This window comes from Rhyacophila brunnea, unplaced genomic scaffold, assembly GCF_057557595.1.
Source record: "Rhyacophila brunnea isolate RB1 unplaced genomic scaffold, BYU_Rbru_1.0 scaffold_21, whole genome shotgun sequence".
Lineage (NCBI taxonomy): Eukaryota > Metazoa > Arthropoda > Insecta > Trichoptera > Rhyacophilidae > Rhyacophila > Rhyacophila brunnea.
This window is the reverse complement of record NW_028232871.1, coordinates 8,717,023-8,729,674: the sequence shown is the minus strand read 5'-3', so window position 1 is coordinate 8,729,674 and position 12,652 is coordinate 8,717,023.

Below are 12,652 nucleotides of genomic sequence, written 5' to 3'. Positions count from 1 at the left end.
GGAATCGTTTAGCCATTAATGTATTGAAAGTTAATATTCAGGTGAAAAGCCGAGGGCACAGTGAGAAAGAACGAGGCACTTCCAAATAGCAGTTAGAGTCGAGAGAATGTCAGAATTCGGCGACAGCTGTCGAATTTACTAATATGTTTATCGCTACCGATAACCACCATTATAACCACCATATCATGTAACAAATACTACTTAAAATTGTCGTAATTAACTAAAATGCCTATAGTTTAATTGGGAAAACACACTGGCGCGAATCCAGCAGATACAGGTACAAGTACCGATGGGTGTCGTATTTTTTTTCTACAAAATGATTTTTTTCTAGTGTGTACATGCATGAGATGTTTTCAAATTATGGATATTTAATATAAAACAATGTTAAAATATTTTTCTACCTCGTTCTATTTCTAAGGCTTTTCCAGGTAATAAGTAAGTATTTTTATATGATAAGATTAATGATATTCAACAGATTATTCTTGGTAGGTATATATGAGGAATGAAAAATTGAGAAATAATTGATATTTCTGAGAGATAAGTGGAATCATTGAATTAAGTACATAATGTAATTGATATTTATTTTAAGTTATTGTCAAGTTTAGTGCTTAAACTACAGATGGAAACTTAAAATGGTATTTTCAAAAAATACCCCATAAGTATAGATTATAAAAATCTTATTAGGATAACTATATTGATTATGGGGTAAGTAGAACGATACTATACGTGGTACATTATTCTATAATTAATATCAAATTCTAACGACTTTTTCGCATTTTTGATTTTAATATATTTATTTTAATTTGAAATATTTATTTGAATTTAAAACTTTTCCCGCGTGGTACCTACTACACGAAAATCACAAGTAGAGTGAAACCCATTAATGCACGACAAAAAATCGTCATTTATTATATTATATTTAACTCGAAAGACGAATAAAACGTATTGGCTGTGGTAGGGCTCGAACTAGAGGCCTTTCGCTTAGAAGACGTTTAATCGCAATATTCCGTTAATGAGTAATTATAATTTGTATCCACAGAGCCAATGACATTATTAATGGACGACGCACTCAGTTCAGTAGCTAGCAAGTAAATTCAAACGTAACATTCGCACGTGCATAGGTAGACGTCACGCAATATCCATTATGCGATATCACGCATGGGGAATTTATAGCATTATCACCTTTATTGTAATGGCGTTAGAACAGTGTGTCTAGTATCAATGTTCGTTTGAGCGAACCCGTTCGAACCGAACCATTCGGCAGACCCGACAAGAAGCATCGAGAATTTACAGCAATATCACCTTTATTGTAATGGCATTAGAACAGATTATGCCATTCGGCAGACCCGACAAAAAAGTGAGTGTCATTTTTTTTCCAGATGCTTCGTCCATATTAACGTCATTGCACAGAGCAGATTAATAAATAGAATTCAGACAGGCTATACCCAAATACACTACATTTTGAAGCAGGGTTTTGAATGTATGATTGTCCTACGAAAATAAAGTATACATTAATAGACGTGCAATAGTGTGTATTGAAAACTTTAAATACACCAATATTGAATGAGCGTCAGTGGATAAGCCGAGAGCAGTTGTGAGAACGAAGGACAAGCTTAGAATGACGTATTCTTGACACGTGTTTAAGTTTATCCTATATTCTTCCACACTCGAGATCGGTTGCCTGTTATTCTACACCCGTTAGGTATTTCAGTTCCCAATAACTCTGTTTTCCCTGTTTGTATCTATATGCTTTTTCTTGATTTTTTTGTCAAGGTAGTCTAATATATTATGACGTAGTCATATCATTATGTATTACAATATGTTTTTTATTTAGTTCATTCGTTGATATTACTCTAATAATTTATATTATGTAATAATGATATTCATAATACAGGGGCATTTTTCTATACAAAATTTCTCGTCGCATGACCCATTGTGTCTGTTCCATGATAATAATTCATCTAGCATTCTTATTTTTGAAACAGTGCAGTGATCCCAGTTCAAGTATCGGTATAACATGCTTTTTACTATACAATTTTTATATTTTTTACAAAGTAAATAATATATTTTATGAATGTAGAAAAATTGCAATGGCTTCAGGTCTATTGAATTTGAAATAAACTGAGTTTTTAATTGAATAAAAAAATATTTCCCTTAAAATGAATGTCGAAGTTATTATACGTGCTAGTGGATACCTAAGATGTCATTAATAAAGCGTATATAAAAATATCACAACATACTTATTTTTTATATTCCTATTATTGTGAATATAATAATTTTACTTATCTAAATAGTAAATATTATATTTTATAATTATATTTGCCGGGCATTATGTCTTTCACGAATATTCTTCTTTTATAAAGATTTATTAAACATATTAGAATTATTAAAAAATGTATGCAATTTACTGTGGTTGATACATAATAATATAATACATATTATGTTTGAGAATGGAGAACAAAACTTTCAAGTCTGCCTCTAAAACTATAATACTTTTTTTTAGTTATATTTAGTTCACAAAAGTACGCTATCTTTCAAAACAATTCATATAGAAACTAATCTCCTAAACCTGAGATATAAGCATTATTAATCCCACGATTACTATTCACAATAATTCAAGGTGGTTCTTTCGTGTGACGTGTCAAATTTGTGACATTAGGTAGTAATTTTTTCACAGATTGCAATAGATACAAAAAATAGCTTCTGGTCTAGACTTTTAACTCTGTAATATGATGAATCTAATTCAACGAAGTGTTAGTGTCTATGCAAAATCTCCTACCAGTGACCGTAGGACCTCCGAAGAGACTAAAAATTAGGATGTCGAGTTCTTCGAATACCGGTTCAGAGGGTCGGTATTAAGTTACATTTTTTTTTTAAATATACTCATGTAATGCTCTGTCAGATTACTAATTCTTTAAATAATATTTTTCGTCTCTGTTCTGGCAGAACACACTAACTGGAGAATACTAGTTTTTAGTAATTTGACTTTGAAGTTGTTAAAATGTTTGAAATGGTCTATCATGTGAGTTTATTAAGTAATAGTAAAAAGGATGACTTTAAAATTTAATAAAGACTGTTTATTTATTAAGAAGGTTTCCAGACGGTAAAGTTTGAAATAAGGAACATTTTGGTATAACTAACTCAATATGTAATTTTTTCGACTTAGTGTCTTGTTTTATTCTTGCTGTCTAATTATTTCATTGCAAATAAATAGTTACATAATATATTACATTGAGGATTATGCTGCTGAAGCCGGGGTCATTTATTATATTACTATTTTCGAATCCATTTTGGCGACAACTTCATTATCAATATTCTTCTTTCGTGTTGTATATCTATTTCATGGTTACTAATTTATAATAATTGTATACCTAATTTGTATTATATATATTACTTGCCTCGACCTGTTTCCCTTCCCTGCAGGGCTATTTTAACATATAGTTAACATCCAAAAAGAGCTAATTGCAAGGCCTGAACAAAAACGATGCATGAGTGCGAGTGAGAAAGTATTCGGCACCCTTATAATCTCTGCGACACGCGCTAGAGTAAGATAAAAGGTCTACATATGTGTGAGTTAGTTTCAAAAAGTATCGCCGGAAAATCGTGGCGAATCGCTTCACATAGCGTCGATAACTTGTGAGATCGTGTTGCTAAAATTACTATTTTTTGTGTTAAACACAAAGTCAGTGGTAAATATTTTTAGTTAATTAAGTAGAAAAGATGATTCTGTGTGCTGTATTAAAATATGGTAGCCGTACTGATAAGCAAGAAGATGGTATTACGTTTCATAGGTAAGTTGATACATGTTCGTGATAATTTATTTGTATATTATTATATATTTTAATGTCAGTGACCTAGTGTTTCTTTAAAATAACTTAAATTATGGATATCTTTATCTAATAGTTGCATTTTGACCGCTTAAAAATACTATATAACGGAAAAAAATAGAAAATTATATTTTAATTCTGAGCGTCTAGTGCGAGCACTTTGGGCGAGCACTAGCGAAATGGTCTATGGTCTCGAACATTTGTAGACGAATGCGTTCGCTCGCCCACAAACCAAACGCACGACACGCGGCTTCATTTAGCAATGCAACGGGTGACGTCTAGATGTATCTATAGTCTATGGCTAATTGTAATAAATATATCACATTTATCACTTAATGTATTCTGGCGGTTAATAATGTAAATAAGTTAATCGTCTGAACTGTGAAAAGGTGATACCTTTTAACAGCCCTTCTCTTGACAGTGCTAACTTTGAGAACAATACAGAGTACGTCAATTTTACATATTGAGAATTGAGAGACAAGATCCGACTGTTTTGAAATATGATTACGTCACGGCCGCCATCTTAATTTATAGTTCCATGCGAGCTGTCCAATATCGAATGGCTAGTAGCAGCTAGTAGTAACATAATATTTGTTTTACCTACTGCAATCGCAATGACATGACTAATACAATTGTAGGTTTTGTTGATATGTCTGACGGGTCAATACGAAAATCGTGTGTTCGGCTCATTACCGAATAGATGGCGCTGGTTCGGCTTTATCCGCTTGTGTTCGGTTTTATCCACTTGGGTTTGGCAGCACGAACATATCCGAATTTGACCGACATGTCTACCAACCTAAATTTTTGTCGTATTACGAATTCGATATAGCCGCCGATAACTGTTTTGTTTATAGAATCCCTTCCGTGTTAATTTGTATCAATGGAAATAACAGAAACGTGCTAAAGTGATAACCGTTAGCCGGCTCTCACATCAAAACTCATCTCGCCTGAAACGTGTCGAATACGTCGATGTGACGTCACCGTTATTACCAAAACACACGTTGCCAAATGGAGCTCCGAAGATTAGTCGAATGTGACGGTTTCGTTTGAAAAAAAATCTGCTGTTGCAATCGACAAGTTGCATCCTTCTCGGGCTCCGACTTTTGACTTTTGATATTCCACGGTTTCGGGGCACCCGAGAACTCCCACATCCCCTGCATCTTGTAATGAATATCTGTGCTGTTGGATTTGGCTGCTTCTACGTGGTGATGTTATGTCGTCCTTCTTGAAGAGGAGGGCCCGAGGCTGCTCGCCTCCAAGGCAGTGTTGTTGTTTCAATTTGAAGTTATTTTAATTTCGGCACCTGCGATCTCGACAATCCATTCGGACCTCGATCTCGACAATCCATTCGGCCACCGCGTTCGCTTCCTTCTTCTTTGCTTCGCGGCCTCTTCATCTATTTTTCTTTCTTCTTGGTTCCTTTGTTGCATAGTGTAGATCCGGGTCAGCGTCTGTTTCTGGATCCGGATCTGGATTGGTAGTCTGTTTCCGTGATCGGTTATGGTTTAGGCGGAGATCGTGAACTGAGCTTCGTTGTTAGCATTTGGATGACTTGTTGTGGAGTTTTATCGTCGGCGGTTATGATTTTTCCTTCTTGGTTTGCTTGTTCTGCGGGGCTGTCCTGGACTGTGTTTGTCTGGGTTTGCGTGTCTTGTTCTAGCTCGGTTTTGTATTTGAGTGTTTTTCTCAGGACGTGCGTGATGCTTTGTTGCATTTGTGGTGTCTGGAGGTCACTCTCTTCAATGTCGGGCTCCGAGTCGAAGAGTCGAAGTTACATACAAATACCTACGAATTAGTCATTCCTATACCAGGTCGCCGATCACCGAATTCAATTATTTATCTTACGCTTCGAAGGCTACGCGCGACTGTTGCTAGGTAGATGTGCGCAGTCTTCACAAGCAACACTAGATCTCAGTTTTCGGAAAATTTGTTTTTATGGCTGTGCGGCACACGAGACGAGTTTTGATGTGAGAGCCGGCTTAAGAATAGACCCGCTGGAAGGCTCTGTCATATTCTGTCAAGGTGATTAAAATACACTGGCATGGATTGAGGCTGCCTCTGTACCGGATATATGTAGGTATACGTGACATACTATGACCGTCATTTCGTTCATTTATATCTCGATGCCGTCACCGACACCCTGCCGCTAGATGAGAAATAAAAAGAACACGATATATTATAATATAGTTTACTTGCGGCATCACAAATTCTTACTACAACTCTGTATTTATCTAGGTAGTTAAAAAAAGTATCTCACTATCTATTCATGTAGGTAAAAAATATTTATAAAAATAAGTATGTGAAACTATTCCAATATATTACACAGAAAGACAGGAACCGTAAGTTTTGTTAGAATTTATGAATCTGCAATACACAATCAATATGAACAGAGCTAGCTAGTACTAGTAAAAATTTTACTCTAAAAGGTTTGACTAAAAGCCAAACTGGTGTAAAGTTTACCTCTCACAATTCAATGAAAGGTTCTATAATTTTTTTCCGACAATGTCCGATCCTAATAAGATCATATAATAGAAACGAGACGTGGCTGATGGATATTGGATGACCTTGTACTTACTCTATGCTCCGATAGTGGAGTATTTATAACAGGGTACTGTAAGTAAGAAAAAAGTTAAAATCGTTTTTTAAAGCAATATTATTTACAGACAAATAAGCGATGAATCTAATGAAAACTTAAAAATTATGTTTTTTTTTAATTATCTCTGATTATTCACCCACGAGTCACACAGCGAGGCATGGAGAGGTGCATGTTGGGCATCACGCGAGAGGACCGTAAGAGGAACGAATGGGTTAGGAAGCAGACAAGAGTACGCGATGTAATAGACGTTGCCAAACAGCTGAAATGGAGATGGGCGGGGCACATTGCTCGCCGAAAAGACGGCCGCTGGACAAATGCCGTCATCCAGTGGTACCCAAGGGGTACGAAACGGCCACAGGTTCACCCTAAAAGCCGCTGGATTGGCGAACTGGTAAAGTTCGGCGGAAATACGTGGCAGCGAACGACACAGGACCGAGAGAAAGTTGGAGAAAGCTTGGGGAGGCCTTCGTCCAGCAGTGGATTGACCCCGGCTGATGATGATGATTCACCTACGATGGCCGCGCGGCTTAAGCATTAGCCTATAGCGTCGCGGGTCCCAGGTTCGAATCCTGGGTCTGGCAAGTACACATAATGTTTTTCAATTTGTGCATGAGTCAGAGTATGGACCTAATAATAGGTTGAGCGAGTGGCTGACATCCATTTCTCGTAAAAACAAAATCTCTTAATACAAGGGGGCCCATAATATATAATGATAAAGACATCTCATATGAGTGTGATTGGCGAGATGTATGGTTGTCAAAAGTCAAAACCTAGTAAAATTTTCAGAAAAAATGTTCAAAACATGTTTTTATGAATTATATTGTTATAATTATCATAAAATAATATCATTAATATGTATTATATTATATAGAATTTAAAATTTATTAAATAAAAATATGGTTTCGTCAACGTTTGCATTTTTGTTTAGCCTTTACTAATTATGTAATATACACGAGATAATGGATTCTCAAATTGAAAACAGAGTAAATACACGTCATATTTTATTCGAAATCTTGATATTATCAAATTTTAATAGGTATATGTCATTTCATTAGTAATATTATTTAAATTCAAGGATAAATTTTAAAACAACTGGGTAATTACAGTGAGGAACAAATAAATAGAGAAAAGAAAAACCCAAAGAATTAACTCAATATTAATAAAGACACGCTTTTAGATAATTAAAATACTTCACTATGTTGCATATGTGAAAATAATGTGCATAGATTTATAAATTTTAGTTAAGCGGTAAAAAGAATAAAACAAAACTCTACCTCAAATCAGTGTGGGCATAATCCAACAAGTCGAATATAAAACAATGCCACAAAACAAAATTAAAACCCAGCAACTGTTGTGCCCTTATCTGGTTTCAAAATTGTTTTAACCGAATACTATATTATGTAATGAATTTGTAAATTAGCGGCAATACATATGTACCTAATAGCTAGATTTTTGAATGTCGAATATCTCACAAATGAATCAATAATGAATTTTTGAAATCGTCCAAAATGTCCGTTTTAAATCTGGATAGCCGTGCAGAACCATGTATTCGTATCGGAAGATTATGTAATGAAGACAACCTGTTGTAGGTGATTGACAAGGTGATCCCCACTACAATGCTTTGACGAGAAGTAAATAAGTGCCAAGAAAGAATATAAGAAGAAAATTTAATCTTCCCTCAAATATATATTCCCTCAAAAGATGAGTTCTTATTAATTATAAATAAAGTGTGCATTTTCGAATAAAAAAATTATGTAAATGAGGCTTTCGCAAGAAACCGATAGTAGAAAGACCGATCATCGGGTGAATCGCGAACACGGCTGATCGAGCGTCGGTGAGGGGGGGGGGGGGTTAGTTGTGGAGTAGAATTTTAAGGGGTGGGGGTTAACAGTGACACACGAAAACCGCTAAGTGCATTTCCAACACCAACCTTCCTACAAATATCGTCTGGTGCAGGGATCGTCGACGCAGGGGGTTGCTTTTGGGGATGAATGATAATGAATTGAAAATTCAGTGATCTTGTCCGAACTCCACCGTGAATGCTTGATACTATTCATGGTAAATTAAACGCATATCAAATTATATTCGAAGCCCTAGCGCATTTTGAGAAATAATAAGTTAGCTATATAATATTTTTGACAACGCAGTGTTTTTAAAATCTGTCAATAGGTTATATGTAAATCGTACGTAAAACATTTCACCGTGGCTTTCTTACCGGAAAGAGATGACCGTATACTATACGGTCTCTAATTTTATTAGATTCAATATGAACATTAATTCAATTTTCCTAGCTGATTTTGACCAAATTCATTAATTCAAGAATAAAAACATAACCTAACCGAACCTAACAAAATATACTCCAGCATATCGGCTATTTGCAAAATATGTTTGCTACTGGCTTCCTGTGGAAAGTGTAAACCGACAAGAACCGTATTTTATGTATACATGAATTTTATGTCAGTACTATACGACCCAAAGAGGTTGAACGGTCTTTAATACTTTGGACGCGGAAGACGCACACGGTGCGTAATGACCAGGCGGCCGATCGATGTAATTAACGTGCATTTTAAAGGAGGCAATTAAAATCTCATTATCTATTCAGCAGCGAAAGCGTTAATATACGGCCATATATTTCCGATACAACATTTCACGATGAAGTGTGATACAGCGAATTGTATACGTACAAGCTTCCGGACACGCTGTCAATAAGCCAGTGCATATGGTGGAGTTATCATCGTCTATAGTTAACATTAATTTTATTGCCACTGCAAACGTTTCTACCCTACCCCATCCATACAGTCCACTTAAATTACAATAATAGTTTATTCTTATAGTTATGATAACGATATGAAAACTTCAATAGTTATTGTCAAAAAACCACACGATATTGTTGCATCAGTCTCAACCTGGCCTTCAGGCCATCTGAATTGCGCTAACGGTGTAACGGTAGATGCAAGAAACCTGGTAAGCGACAGGGATTTTTGGAGTCATAACATATTAAGTATATACATTTATGGAGTGGACCCTTCTTCTTTTCTTGTTCGCTCCAGCGTGTCAACGCTCTCACTCTGCTTTGCTTTCCCTGGAAGCTTCCCAAAGCCATCAGTGTCTCCAGGTTATCTGGTCCGCGCTGAACAATATGCGAAAAAAACTACAGAATACATCTTAGACATGTCGTCGAGAATCATTCCTTTATCTTGAGTTTACGGATGATTGCCTGATTCATCATGTGCTTTGTCAAAGAAATACAAAGCATTCAGCGCTAATACCACATCTTAAAGACACCACGTTCCATGACTCAATATTGTACAAAAATGATGGAGAAAACAATTATATTTTGTACAAGCATCATTTTCATGGCAATTGAGACTTTTACGGTTGTTTTTTTATCGTAATAGATTATTAGGTTTCCACCGCATGTAATTTTTTCTTCGCCATCGAAATCCATAGAAACCCTTCAAATATTAATAGAGACGATAGATTACGGTTAAAAACGTTATGACTTCCGGTACTGTCAGCAAAATCCCATATTCGATCTGGTATCTCTGGTCGTAACGATTGACACATTACTCTGAGCAAAACACCTGCACTGCATTTCATTATAACACATAATATCTCTTTATAATGGTCTCTGCAATGAGCCCGAAACTTTGAGGAAAGAAGTACACGCAGTGAAACCCCAAAAATCTATTACGGTCTCGATACTAACTTGTCCACCTTCTTATGTCAACTTCAATTAAGTATTTATTGCTGGTGTTAAATCCCAGATATACAAACTCGTCCACTGTTTATAGATTTTAGAGTGTAGGTACATGCTGCGGAAAGTTAGCCCTTAGTTTTTCCTTGTTGTTATTATAATTAATAACGATGCCATATTTACAACTTCCTTCCTCTAAACAGAGTAGCAGCTCTGTGAATTCTTTTTCACCAACAGCGATCGGTGAAGTATCATCTGCGTATCTCAAATTATTTAATTTCTAGATGAGGTGTGATAATTTATTTCAGCTTCCATCCTGTTTTTTAGTGAATTCTCGTTGACTTTAATATTATACAAACAAGAGTATAGTTTCCCTCACCTGTATTTTCGAAAGTCTGCATACTGCATCCCATCTCGTCGTTCCTAATGGTGACCCCAGTAAAACAAATTGACGTTTACACCGATGCTAGTCTGTGGAGAGGCACATCTACCAGGCAATAGGGTGACCATAATATTTGTACATATATTGGAAATATTTATAAATCATTTTTGGATTTTGTTATGACAGTTATTTTATTAATATATAGAATATCAAGTAATAAACTATGTACTCAATAGCTAAAGAGCTAATTTTAACGATTTTTTTTATTGTTTTGACTTATAATATATTCCAAGTTCTCGATTATGTTGATCAATATGTTTAATTTTAAAACATCTAGTATGTAGTCTTATATTTCCTTTAAGACGTTGAAAATAAAACCATCTCAGACGAAGCTTAAACGTATCAGAATGAACCAATGATGTTATAACATCATTGGAATGAACTGACTATTACGACTAATAGTAAACAGAGTTGTGTTTCGCATTTCAAATTAAATATTGTAAGAAAATTCATTAGTCATTTATTCACCAAAAATACAATTATTACTGAGGTACACCCTGAAAATAAATTTGTTATAAATGGATTGCATTTTATCATTAAGTAGGTCATTAAAGATTGTCGACTTGTACCGAAAATAAAACATTCAAATTATAATTCAAATTTAGTTATAATCACCTGTAATAGGGAAGACAGCGTCAATTATTGTATATGGATAGGTAGTCAAATAATATTGTGCCATCATTATGTTTTCAAATATTTAGTTAGATGACAAAATCACAAAAGTTATATGTCATACAAACATTTCTTTCTAGACACAAATGAAAAATACCATAGTGGTTAGAAGTTTTTTTTTGAAATTATTAATAACCATGTCCTTGCCTTTTCTTACAAGGTAGTTGTTAGTAATTTTGAACAATCACAATATTGTGTCCCCACCGGAATCGAACCCATAACTCTCGTGTGGAAGGCCAGCGCCTTAAGCCGTGTCCGTGTGCTGGCAACCTCATTAAGTTTCACGAGTAATATAGGTCAATACTATCTAAACTTGTTATAGAAATAAGTGGTATAAATTGAATAATTGCCTTGATTTAAAATGTTATGCTTTTCAATAAGCTAATTTACCCCTCATGTCTATATATTGAATGTATCAACCAAAAGTGCGTTGGTGATGTTATAGCCAACATTTATAATGTCATCTTCAGCATTCTGCAAGCAAGCTAGCAATAGATATTCTATAACGAAGTTACAACTGTTTTTAATATGGTACTTATTATTAAAATTGTATTTTAATAACGCAATAATATTTATGATTAAAATAGCATTTTTTTCGAATTTCAGCTGAAATGATCACGAGAGGTAATGAAATTATTTTTAAACGGTTCCAAAATTTTACCATCAAATACTAAATTGTAACAATAAAAGAAAACAACACCCATATGAAAATTCTATGTCCTTTAATATCCGAAATAATGGGTGACAGTACTGAACATAGGCAGAAGGTCAGTGGCGTGCTAACTTAAATTTTCCTCAAAGAGAAAATGCATGAATAAAATATTATAAAAAGAAAAATGTACTATCATGCTGCTATTTTTCTCTAACACTGACTTTTCCATTAATGACGTAGTGAATAATGAATTGCATCCATGGTGGTTGAGTTGGAATAGCGGATACTAATTGTGTCTTCACGACAGCATCTCGTAGCTTCGCCATAAATACATTCTTTAAATGATTTTTTTTTGCCACGCTGGCCGCGCGGCTTAAGTGTTGGACTATCATGTCGTGGGTCTCAGGTTCGAATCCTGGGTCTGGCAAGTACACATATTGTTTTTCAATTTGAGCAAGTGGCTGACATCCATTTCTCGTAAAAAACAAAATCTGTTAATACAAAACTTTACCCTGTGGAGGCCCATATGATCCTATTAGGATCGGACATGGTCGAAATTAAATGAATTTGGTATCATGAAACATTAGTACTGTGGTAAGGTGGCAGAACCATGTCCATAATCGCATCTTCACATCAGACAAGAGACAGCATCTGCATTTTCCGCTTTATCATATTATATTTGGTTCCGTCATACTCACAGAATTTGACTGCCGGATGCAATACGCTACATAATTATTTCAGAAAGTCTCCAGCTATCCCCGACCAT